Genomic DNA, 12206 nt, shown 5'->3' on the forward strand with positions numbered 1-12206 from the left:
GGAGTAATTTACTTGATCCAATGTACATGCGGCAAACAATATATAGGAAGAACAAAGAGACAATTAAAAACACGTATATCAGAACACATATACAATATCAAAAAAGGAATAAAAACACACTCCTTATCTCTACATTTTATTGAGCACCACAAACAAAACCCATCAGAACTATTTTTTGTAGCCATTGAGAACATAAAGAAATGTTGGCGCGGAGGCGACTACATAACTAAAATGTCAAAAGCAGAATCGAGAATGATTTTTGAATTTGACACTATTGAACCAAAAGGACTGAATTCAGAATTGGAGATCTTCGGATTTCTGTAAATATCAAAACTTGTGGTAAGGCTTTTTCCCACGATCCGTCACCGGCTGGCCGCATAACGACCCGGTGACGGTTCCTGAGGCCTAGCCTTCCCAAGTTTATCATCAACCAAGAACCTCAAGATATCTCAAGACCAGTGGCGTTGCGACCCGGGTGCGGGGGGTGCGGCCCGCACCGGGTGACACCAACCTAATGGGGTGACACCAAGACGCTCCGCAGCACCCACACCCCCTCCCCAGCTACACTGACACCCCCCTATGTGCCCGACCGGCCTCCCATCCGTCAGCACCCCCCCGCCTGTGCTGTGTGTGCGGTGCGCCCTTCCGTTAGCACCCCCCCCCCCTTTCAGTGAGCCCGTCCGTCATCACGCCCCCCCCCCTCACCTTCACCAGTACTGTGCCCGGCCTCCGCTCCCACGTCTGCGCCGGCCTGACGTCACACCGCATGGCCGCGCAGGGGGACGTTAGTTACGTCACTCGCATTGCGCCCGATGAGAAGGATCGCTGTGCTGGATGGGTGAGTGTGTATGTCTGTCTCTATCTATGTTTGTGTGTGTGTGACTCTGTGTGTCTGTGTGTTTGTGTGACTCTGTGTGTGTGTGACTGTGTGACTCTGTGTGTCTGTCTTGAGTGTGTGTCTCTCTGACTGTGTGTGTGTGTGTGTGTGTATGTTTCTCTCTGTGTTGTATGTGGTTTTTTTTTTGTGTGTGTGCATGTGTGTGTGTGTGTGTGTGTGGGGAGACTTTGACGCATTGTGGGGAACCTGCAAGGGAACCTGCGGCCTAATGTGGGGAGTCTATGCTACCTAATGTGGGGAGTCTATGCTACCTAATGTGGGGAGTCTATGCTACCTAATGTGGGGAGTCTATGCTACCTAATTTGCGGAGTCTATGCTACCTAAAGTGCGGAGTCTATGCTAGCTAATGTGGGGAATCTGTGCTACCGAATGTGGGGAAACTGCTACCTAATGTGGGGAAATTGCTACCTAATGTGGGGTAACTGGTACCTACCTAATGTGGGGAAACTGGTACCAAATGTGGGGAATCTATGCTGCCTAATGTGGGGAAAAGATGCTACCAAATGTGGGGAAACTGCAACCTACCTAATGTGGGGGAACTGCTGCCTACCTAATGCTCCCCCCCTGGCAGTAGCACCCTCATCATCCGCCAGCAACTACCCCCCCCCCCCAGCAGCAGCACCTCCATCAGCAGATCCTGATGGTGGATGATGGCGGTGCTCCTGCCAGGAGGATGATCCTGCCGATGGATGATGGGGGTGACACTGCCAGGGGGGATGGCCAGTAGCACCCTCATCATCCTTCAGCAACACCCTCCCCCAGTAGTAGCACCCCGATCATCCACTAGCAACACCACCAATACCCCCCTCCCGTGGTAATAGCATCAGCTAACGGATGTTGAGGGGTGTTACTGCGGTTGTGGTATTATATTCAGAGGGTGCACTGTATGGCAACGTTATATTCAGAGGGCACAGTTTGTGGTAGTATTATATTCAGAGGGCACAGTGGGTGGTAGTATTATATTCAGAGGGCGCAGTTTGTGGTAGTATTATTAGAGATGAGCGAACTTACAGTAAATTCGATTCGTCACGAACTTCTCAGCTCAGCAGTTGATGACTTATCCTGCGTAAATTAGTTCAGCCTTCAGGTGCTCCGGTGGGCTGGAAAAGGTGGATACATTCATAGGAAAGATTCTCCTAGGACAATATCCACCTTTTCCAGCCCACGGGAGCACCTGAAAGCTGAACTAACTTATGCAGGAAAAGCCATCAACTGCCGAGCCGAGAAGTTTGTGACGAGTTGAATTTACTGTAGTTTGCTCATCTCTAAGTATTATATTCAGAGGGCGCAGTGGGTGGTAGTAATATATTCAGAGTGTACAGTATGTGTTGGTATTGTATTCAGAGGGTACAGTATGTGATAGTATTATATTCAGGGGTACAGTATGTGGCAGATTTATATTCAGAGGGTACAGTATGTGATGGTATTATATTCAGAATGTACAGTGTGTGGTAGTATTATATTCAGTGGGTACGGTGTATGGAAGGTTTATAATCAAAGAGTATAGTGTATAGTAGTATTATATTTAGAGGATACAGTGTCTGGCAGGTTTATAATAATTATTGTTTTCATATAGAGGATGAGAATGCGCTGACATAGTGAGGAGACGTCTGGGCGTCACATTCTACAGACAGAAGTTTTAGCTGGACCAGGCGGTATGTACCATCTGAATTAGATAAGGGAAGACTATAGAGATGACGTCACCTGTAATCACTGATATTGTGTATTCTCCTCACTATAGAGAAGACGTCACCTGTAGTCACTGATATTGTGTATTCTCCTCACTATAGTGAAGATGTCACCTGTAGTCACTGATATCATTGTACATTCTCCTCACTATAGAGAAGACGTCACCTGTAGTCACTGATATCATTGTGTATTCTCCTCACAATAGAGAAGACATCACCTGTAGTCACTGATATCATTGTAAATTCTCCTCACTATAGAGAAGACGTCACCTGTAGTCACTGATATCATTGTGTATTCTCCTCACTATAGAGAAGACGTCACCTGTAGTCACTGATATCATTGTAAATTCTCCTCACTATGTCCTATCAGAGCTGTAGTCGCTTGTCAGTTCTACAGTTATGGTCAGTGAAACTACAACTCCCAGCATAACCTCACCACTGCTCAAAGGGGTACTCTACTGGAAAACATTTTTTTTAATCAACTGGTGCTACAAACTTAAACAGATTTGTAAATTACTTCTATTTAAAAATCTTAATCCTTCCAGTACTTATTAACTGCTGTATAAGCGATTCACAGGAAGTTATTTTCTTTTTTAATTTCTTTTCTGTCTGACCACAGTGCTCTGTGCTGACACCTCTGTCCATGTCAAGAACTGTCCATAGTAGGAGCAAATCCCCATAGCAAACCTATCCTGCTCTGGACAGTTCCTGACATGGACAGAGGTGTCAGCAAATAGCACTGTGGTCAGATTGGAAAGAACTACACAACTTCCTGTGGAGCATACACCAGCTTATAAGTACTGTAAGTATTAAGATTTTAAATAGAAGTAATTTAAAAATCTGTTTAACTTTCTGGTACCAGTTGATATAAAAGTAAATGTTTTCCAGTGGAGTACCCCTTTAAGTAATTATGGGAGCTGTATATTTAAATGGTGAAAACTTCTTTAACACTTTCCTATTCTGTGGCAGCTGGTATATCTGATTATTATACTGGAATTTCTCACAATGCGCTACAACAGTGGTGTCTGTCACAACAGGCTAAAAACTTACTGGGGGGAGGGGGGAGGTATGGGGGTGACACTATTTTCTACCACACCGGGTGACACCAACCCTAGCAACGCCACTGCTCAAGACACCAGACACCCCTTGGCCTGCTTCATATTATTTATTATCTATTTATTTAATATACTGATATTATACCACTATCTACATTTTCTTCCTATATTGATATGATTACCGTATTTTTCGCCGTATAAGACGCACTTTTTCTTCCCCAAAACTGGGGGGAAAAAGTCGATGCGTCTTATACGGCGAATACACCCCTATCACGGCGGTCCCTGCGGCCATCAACGGCCGGGACCCGCGGCTAATACAGGACATCACCGATCGCGGTGATGCCCTGTATTAACCCTTCAGACGCGGCGATCAAAGCAGCCTGCCGCGTCTGAAGTGAAAGTGACACTAATCCGGCTGTTCAGTCGGGCTGTTCGGGACCGCCGCGATTTCACCGCGGCGGTCCCGAACAGCCCGACAGAATAGCCGGGTTAGTGCTTACAGGACACCGGGGGGGACCTTACATGCTTCCTCGGTGTCTTCTCCGTTCAGGGATCCCCTGTATGGCCGGCGCTCTCCTTCCTCGTCATCACGTCGTCGCGTACATACGTCGGCGTGCGTAACGACGTGATGGCGGCAACGGAGACCGAGGATACCCGGCCGGCAGCAGAGACATTCCGGCGCGACGGGGACACGGCGACAGCGATGGAGCGACATCCAGGGCAGCGGTGACGGGTCCGGAGCGGCGGGGACACGTGAGTATTATCTCCTATGCAGTGGTCTTCAATCTGCGGACCTCCAGATGTTGCAAAACTACAACTCCCAGCATGCCCGGACAGCCAACGGCTGTCCGGGCATGCTGGATGTTGTAGTTTTGCAACATCTGGAGGTCCACAGGTTGAAGACCACTATTGGGTTCAAAATCTTTATTTTTTTAGATTTTACCCCTAAAAATTGGGTGCGTCTTATACGCCGGTGCGCCCTATAGGACGAAAAATAAGGTATACTATCAATTTATATCATAATTATAATATATTTGTACACCATCACACTTGTATTATATGTACTTCACTATACAGGCATATATCGTTTGTCGAATCCATCGTATGTTGAGGGATCCGTGCAATGTAAAGTATAGGAAGCTGTACTCACCTGTCCCCGCCGCTCCGGACCAGGTCCTCACCACTCCCGATCCTGTCCCAGGGGCTCCCGATGCTGTCCCGCTGCTCCGGTGTCTTCTTCTTTGCGATCCTCCGGTGTCTTGCGCATCTTCTGCAGGGTCCGGGCCTCGCTTTCTGGTGACGTTATTACACTGCTGCGCCGGCGCGCCGTGCGTAGTGACGCAATAACGACGCCGGAAAGCAAGGCCCGGACCCTGGAGAAGATGCGCAAGACACCGGAGGATCGCGAAGTGGACCCGGAGCAGCGGGAATAGGTAAGTGAACCTGCCAGGGATGCTTAAACTGCTATCCGACATCAGCTTAAGCATTCTGCGCTGTCGGATAGCAGTTAATGCGATGGCCCCGACATATAAAAGCATCGTATGTCGATGCTAACATCGACATGCGATGGCCTCTGAGAGGCCATCGTATGTCGATTTTATCATATGTCGGGGCCATCGCATGTCGGGGGGTTACTGTATATGTGTGTGTGTATATATATATGTATATAGATATATATATACATATATATATATATATATATATATATATATATATATATATATATGTATGTGTGTGTGTGTAAATATATGTATATGTATGTATATATGCTCACAATTCCATACCCCATTTTTTTCCCATTTTTTTTCACAATTTCACTATCTCTATATCTACCGTTATTTTCACATATATATATATATATATATATATATATATATATATATATACACAATCTACAATATTTATTTATATTTATTTCTATTTTACTATTTTTATTATTATTATTTTTATATTTTTATATATTTATATTTTTATTTTCATTTTTATCTATTTTTTTTTATTAATTTCTATTTTTATATTCACATACATTTTTATTCTTATTTCTATTATTCATATTCAAATATGTGACCATCTAAATTCGTGACTATCACCACCAACCATAATTTACACAAACAATAAACTACCATTGAATATGCCTCCGTATCTATTATTCATTATTTATTTTACTAATGCGGAGATCACAAAATAAATTGATATCTATACCCCTCCATATTCTTTTTATGCTTTCTATGCTATCCCTATTCCATGCTTTCCTCTCCATGTCTTTTTTCTGCCCTATTTGAGATGAATGTGACATCACCATCTAGAGACCATATAAAATGTAACCGTGACCTATAGACCAGATACCATATAGCTACTGAAGAAAATGTCCGTGACATTGAAACGCGTCTAGCTTGCCACAGCTTAAACGCTATTGCACAATAACTACAAAGACTATTATTATTGCCATTATTTGATTCATCATCATTTTGAACTGCTGGATGCCCTTTATTTGGAGACCACTGCAGCCCGCGCGCACTTAGTGCCGCGTTCAAACACGTGGAACGCTCTCTCCAATCCATCCTCACAGCCCCGGTTTACCTACGTGAGTCCCGGACATCTCATCCACAGGCCAGACTTCTCCGTGCCAGCCCGGGACCCACGAACCACCGGAGAACCACTCACCCATCACACAGACGGGCTCACACAGGACGAAGCTGTCTCCAGCACAGGACGCAGTCGTGATAGCCGTACCAGCCGTGCCAGCCGAAGCAGTAACCTATCCTGCAGTGGGTGAGTGGTGCTGTGCACCGTTGATTATTACAAGCCATACACAATCAGTACGCTTCCAAGTTACCGTCATAATCGGCACTATATCACCAACAAACTATACTTATGAACTGTATCCACTGAACTGCATCCACTTAATACAATTTCACGAACTATATCATATGGATCTAATACACCAAATGGACTAAGTGCAATTAGCGAGTGAGAACATATCTATCCAAAGCGATATTTTATTAATGCTAGTGAATACTTTATACTTTTTAATTATATTTTAATACTTATGTATGATATTAATTAGTATTGCCGTTCACCCCACGCAAGGGCCCTGCTAAAGGTGACGACATACACCAATTGCTATAAATAAATTTGCATTAATTTATACTATCTGTCCTATCTCTTTATTCTTCACTATATTTACTTTATTTCACTCTATAACTGCAGTACTTTTGAGGACTGGTATCTATAAATATATTTTATATTTATAACACGTACACTATATTTGTAAATTACTTCTATTAAAAAAATCTTAATCCTTCCAGTCCTTATAAGCTGCTGAATGCTACAGAGGAAATTCCTTTCTTTTTGGAACACTGATGACACCACAGTGCTCTCTGCTGACATCTCTGTCCATTTTAGTACCATGCATAGCAGATGTATGCTAAGAGCAGCATGGTGGCTCAGTGGTTAGTGGTTAGCGGTTAGTGGTTGGGGGGGGGGGGGATTGAAAGTGAAAGTAAAGTGATCTTTACTGTGGCAACCACTAGGAAGGGCAAACTGCAACTGGGCATGCTGTGAGTTGTAGTTTTTCAACATCTGAAGGTTCACAGTGTGGAGACCACTGTTACAGTGGTGCCCAAACAGTAGCCCTCCAGATGTTGCCAAACTACAACTCTCAGCATGCCTGGACTGTCCAGGCATGCTGGGAGTTGTAGTTCTGTAACATCTGTCCCTTCAGAGTTAGCAATTTTTATGAATTTTTTGAAAATTGCTGCTCTACTTTGAAGCCCTCTAATTTTTTCAAAAAGCCAAAATATGTCCATTTTATGATGCCAACATAAAGTGGACATATTGTATTTGTGAATAAAAATAAAAGGTATTGTGAATATCCATTTTCCTTACAATTAGAGAGCTATAAAGCTAGAAAAATGCAACATTTTCAAAATTTTCATGAAATTTTGGGATTTTTCACCAAAAAAGGATGCAAGTAACATCGAAAATTTACCACCAATATAAAGTAGGATACGTCACGAAAAAACTGTCTCAGAATCAGAATATTCGGTAAAAGCGTTTTTGCGTTATTAATTCATAAAGCGACGGTGGTCAGAATTGCGAAAAAGAGCTCAATCCTTAAAGGGGTACTCCGGTTTTCTTTTAAATCTACTGGCTCCAGAAAGTTAAACAGATTTGTAAATTACTTCTATTAAAAAAATCTTAATCCTTCCTGTACTTATTAGCTGCTGAATACTAAAGTGCTGCGGAATCTGTAGGCGCTATATAAATAAATAAATACAGAGGAAATTATTTTCTTTTTAGAATTTTCTCTGATGACATCACGAGCACAGTGCTCTTTGCTGACATCATTATAATAATAATAACTCTTTATTTATTGTTGTCCTTAGTGGGATTTGAACCCAAGGCCCCCTAAGAGCCACTATTGTAAACTTTTACACTGCCTGCAGTTTCATCATGGTGTGGCACTACACATTGCTACAGAGGTGAGGGCCCCTACGTATGTGTAGGGAAAAGCCACTAGCTTACAGTCCCGTGTCTCAGCGCCTCTAGAGAATGCAGTCTGTTGTTTATTAGTGAAAGTGCAGTAAGTATAAGGCCAGCTTTTGTGAGAATACCAAAGAATTGTGCAGTGTTTAGAGTCAATTCACTACTATAGTGTAAATAACGAGAAGGAATTTGCGTTACGTCTCTTGAGGTGTATGGCGGGTTCTGTGATGTTCGTTCATGTGAGAATGATTGGCAAAACCTGAAATACTTTTACTCTAGTATTTACTATGTGTTCATACATGTCCTATTAATATTATTGTCACTGACAATGATTAATGCTATTTTTTATCATGTGCTATAAATATATAACATCCTTATTATTATTTTTATTATAGTATTTTATTTAAGCTTATATGTTACTAAATCTTCTACGATTGGACACATTTCTTTTACTTACAATAGGCATAGTGCCCATTTTCCCTGGATATTACTTGGTTAGCACAATATTTGTTATGTATATATAGTACCTGAAACACTTAGCACAATCTTTGTTATGTATATATAGTACCTGAAACACTTATGGAGTGGGTGCATAATAAATGTAACTAAATTGTGCAGTTTGAAAGTATTTACCTTTGGATGTGTCCAAACATCGCAAATTTGAAATGTGTTGCAGGCCTTTGTCTCTGTGATGGTTAAATCCATGCACGTATTGTATAAACAAACTATTCAGATGTATTGATGGATTATCAGATTAAATCTGTGAACATACCATAAGGCCTCAAAGATCTAATGGAATGTTTGTGCATTTTACAATTAATCTATTCCTTTTTGTTCTCGTATTGTTTTCCTATCAGCTAGTAAGGGACAAACTTCAAATGGCACCTAGAAATATTCTTGGAATTTTGGTCATTATTTTAGCCAAAATTAGGAGTGGAATTAGCCTGACTGTAATTTACAAATAAAGCAAACAAAACAGAAAATGCTCAAAATAATAGACTCATTTGTAAATCCCCCAGAAATTTGTTTGATGTTTATTTTATAAATTAAACTCTACTATTGGAGTTTAAAACTACAGCAGTAAAATGACAAACACTAACAATGTAGCTCACTTTGTCTACTACTAAAACGTATGCTCTCAGGCCTTGTATGTTTGAATTGACCCCACCTGACATAGATAGCTACATTGAACATGTGTAACCTTACATGTTACCAAGAGCCTAAGAATATACCAAGGCAATTACATTGGTAGTGACTTCATTATAGAATGTGAGCTTGTATAATTCTTAAAGATAAGATCTGTGCCTCAGATTTATTACTTATGTGCGTTCTCTAGCAACCCTTTTATTGTATAAAATTAAGATTTAAATAAAATGAATGGGACCTTTTCATGTAAATACTTTGATTCAGAAGCCTAAAATACATCTACTCTAGTATTTACTATGTGCTCATACATGTCCTGTTGTTATTATTACTGTCACTGATAATGATAAATGGAATTATTTATGTATTAAAATTATATAACATCATCAATATAGTATTTTCTTTGAGTTTATATGTTAGTAATATTTGTATTATTGGATATATTTTTTCCTTACATTTGGAACAATACCTGGTTGCAATGGATATTATTGGGGGTAATTTTCCTGAATCTTTGTCATGTATACAGTACCTAAAGCACTTATAGAGCGGTGAAAAATAACTGTAAGTTGTGAACTTTGAGAATATCATGGTTTACAAAGAAAGAAAACAAAACTCAGAATGCTCCAAAGGGACAAATAGTAACAGTTTGTAAGGTTGAAAAAAGATGAGAGTCCATCGAGATAAACCTAGAGACACAATATTAGGCAGTGGTATTAATGTTATGCAATGTACGATACTATAAATGATCTGTGTGAGATCCCACACAAAAATAATTCAAGACCCCTTACATAGAGGTGTCTGTATTCATTGATATAGCCCCTACATACACACTTACTTTTAGGAGTGTCTAATGTGGGAAATGGGATTGCCTGTTGGAAAACCCTTTGTTTATACATCTTGGTTTGGATATATTTCTTTTCCTTACATTTGGAACAATACCTGGTTGCAATGTATATTATTGGGAGTAATATTTTCCAGACTCTTTGTCATGTATACAGTACCTTAAGCACTTATAGAGCGGTGTAAAATAACTGTAACGATAAGTTGTGAACTTTGAGAATATCATGGTTTACAAAGAAAGGAAACAAAACCCAGAATGTGCCAAAGGGAAACATAGTAACAGTTTGTAAGGGTGAAAAAAGAGGCCGTCAAGTTCAACCTAGAGACACAATATTAGGCCGTGGTATTAATATTATAGGTGGGAGACACAATATTAGGCAGTGTTATTAATTTTATGGCTGATGGGTCACAATATCAGGAGGTATAAATACTTACATCTAACTTATACACACTATTCAGTGTATTCTGTGATTAAAAATAACCTGAAAAGATGTTAGCAGAATAGTTTCTATGTCAATATTTATCTACCATATACACATGGAAAGAATTTAGCTGTTAGACTAGAATCCATATATTACATACATAGTTACATAGTTAGTACGGTCGAAAAAAGACATATGTCCATCAAGTTCAACCAGGGAATTGAAGGTTGGGGTGTGGCGCGATATTGGGGAAGGGATGGGATTTTATATTTCTTCATGAGCATTAATGTTATTTTGTTCCAGGAATGTATCTAATCCTGTTTTAAAGCTGTTAATTTTTCCTGCTGTGACCAGTTCCTGAGGTAGACTGTTCCATAAGTTCACAGTTCTCATGATAAGAAAGCGTGTCGCCCCTTGAGACTTTTTCTTCTCCAGACGGAGGGAGTGCCCCCTCGTCCTTTGGGGGGGGGTTTAACCTGGAAAAGTTTTTCTCCATATTTTTTGTATGGGCCATTAATAAACTTATATACATTTATCATATCCCCCCTTAAACGTCTCTTCTCAAGACTAAACAATTGTAACTCCTTTAATCGCTCCTCATAGCTAAGATGTTCCATGCCCCATATTAGTTTAGTCGCGCGTCTCTGTACCCTTTCCAGCTCCACAGTGTCCCTTTTATGGACTGGTGCCCAAAACTGAACAGCATATCCCAGGTGAGGCCGTACCAATGCTTTATAAAGGGGGAGTATTATGTCCCTGTCCCTCGAGTCCATGCCTCTTTTTATACATGACAATATCCTGCCGGCCTTGGAAGCAGCAGCCTGACATTGCATGCTATTCTGTAGTCTGTGATCTACAAGTACACCCAGATCCTTCTCTACCAGTGACTCTGCCAGTTTAATCCCCCCTAAGACATATGAAGCATGCATGTTATTAGTACCCAGATGCATAACTTTACATTTATCCACATTGAACCTCATTTGCCAAGTGGATGCCCAGAAACTTAGTCTATCCAAGTCATCTTGTAACCTATACACCTCCTCTATAGACTGTACCGTGCTACAAAGCTTGGTGTCATCTGCAAAGATAGAAACAGAGCTGTTAATGCCACCCTCCATATCATTGATAAATAAATTAAACAACAGCGGTCCCAGTACTGAACCTTGGGGTACACCACTAATAACCGGGGACCAATCAGAGTACGAATCATTGACCACCACTCTCTGGGTACGATCCATGAGCCAGTGTTCAATCCAGTTACAAACTAAAGTTTCCAAACCCAAAGACCTTAACTTACCTGTCAGACGTCTATGAGGGACAGTATCAAATGCTTTAGCAAAATCCAGAAACACTATATCCACAGCCATTCTTCTGTCAAGGCTTCTACTCACCTCTTCATAAAAGCAAATTAGATTGGTTTGACAACTTCTATCCTTAGTAAACCGATGCTGGCTATCACTTATAATACAATTATCCCCTATGTATTCCTGTATGTAATCCCTTATAAGTCCTTCAAACAATTTACCCACAATGCACGTTAAACTTACCGGTCTATAGTTTCCTGGGGAAGACCTAGAGCCCTTTTTGAAGATTGGCACCACATTTGCCTTGCGCCAGTCCCATTGGCACAATACCAGACACCAGAGAATCTCTAAATATCATGAACAAGGGT

This window comes from Hyla sarda, chromosome 9 (assembly GCF_029499605.1).
Source record: "Hyla sarda isolate aHylSar1 chromosome 9, aHylSar1.hap1, whole genome shotgun sequence".
Taxonomy (NCBI): domain Eukaryota; kingdom Metazoa; phylum Chordata; class Amphibia; order Anura; family Hylidae; genus Hyla; species Hyla sarda.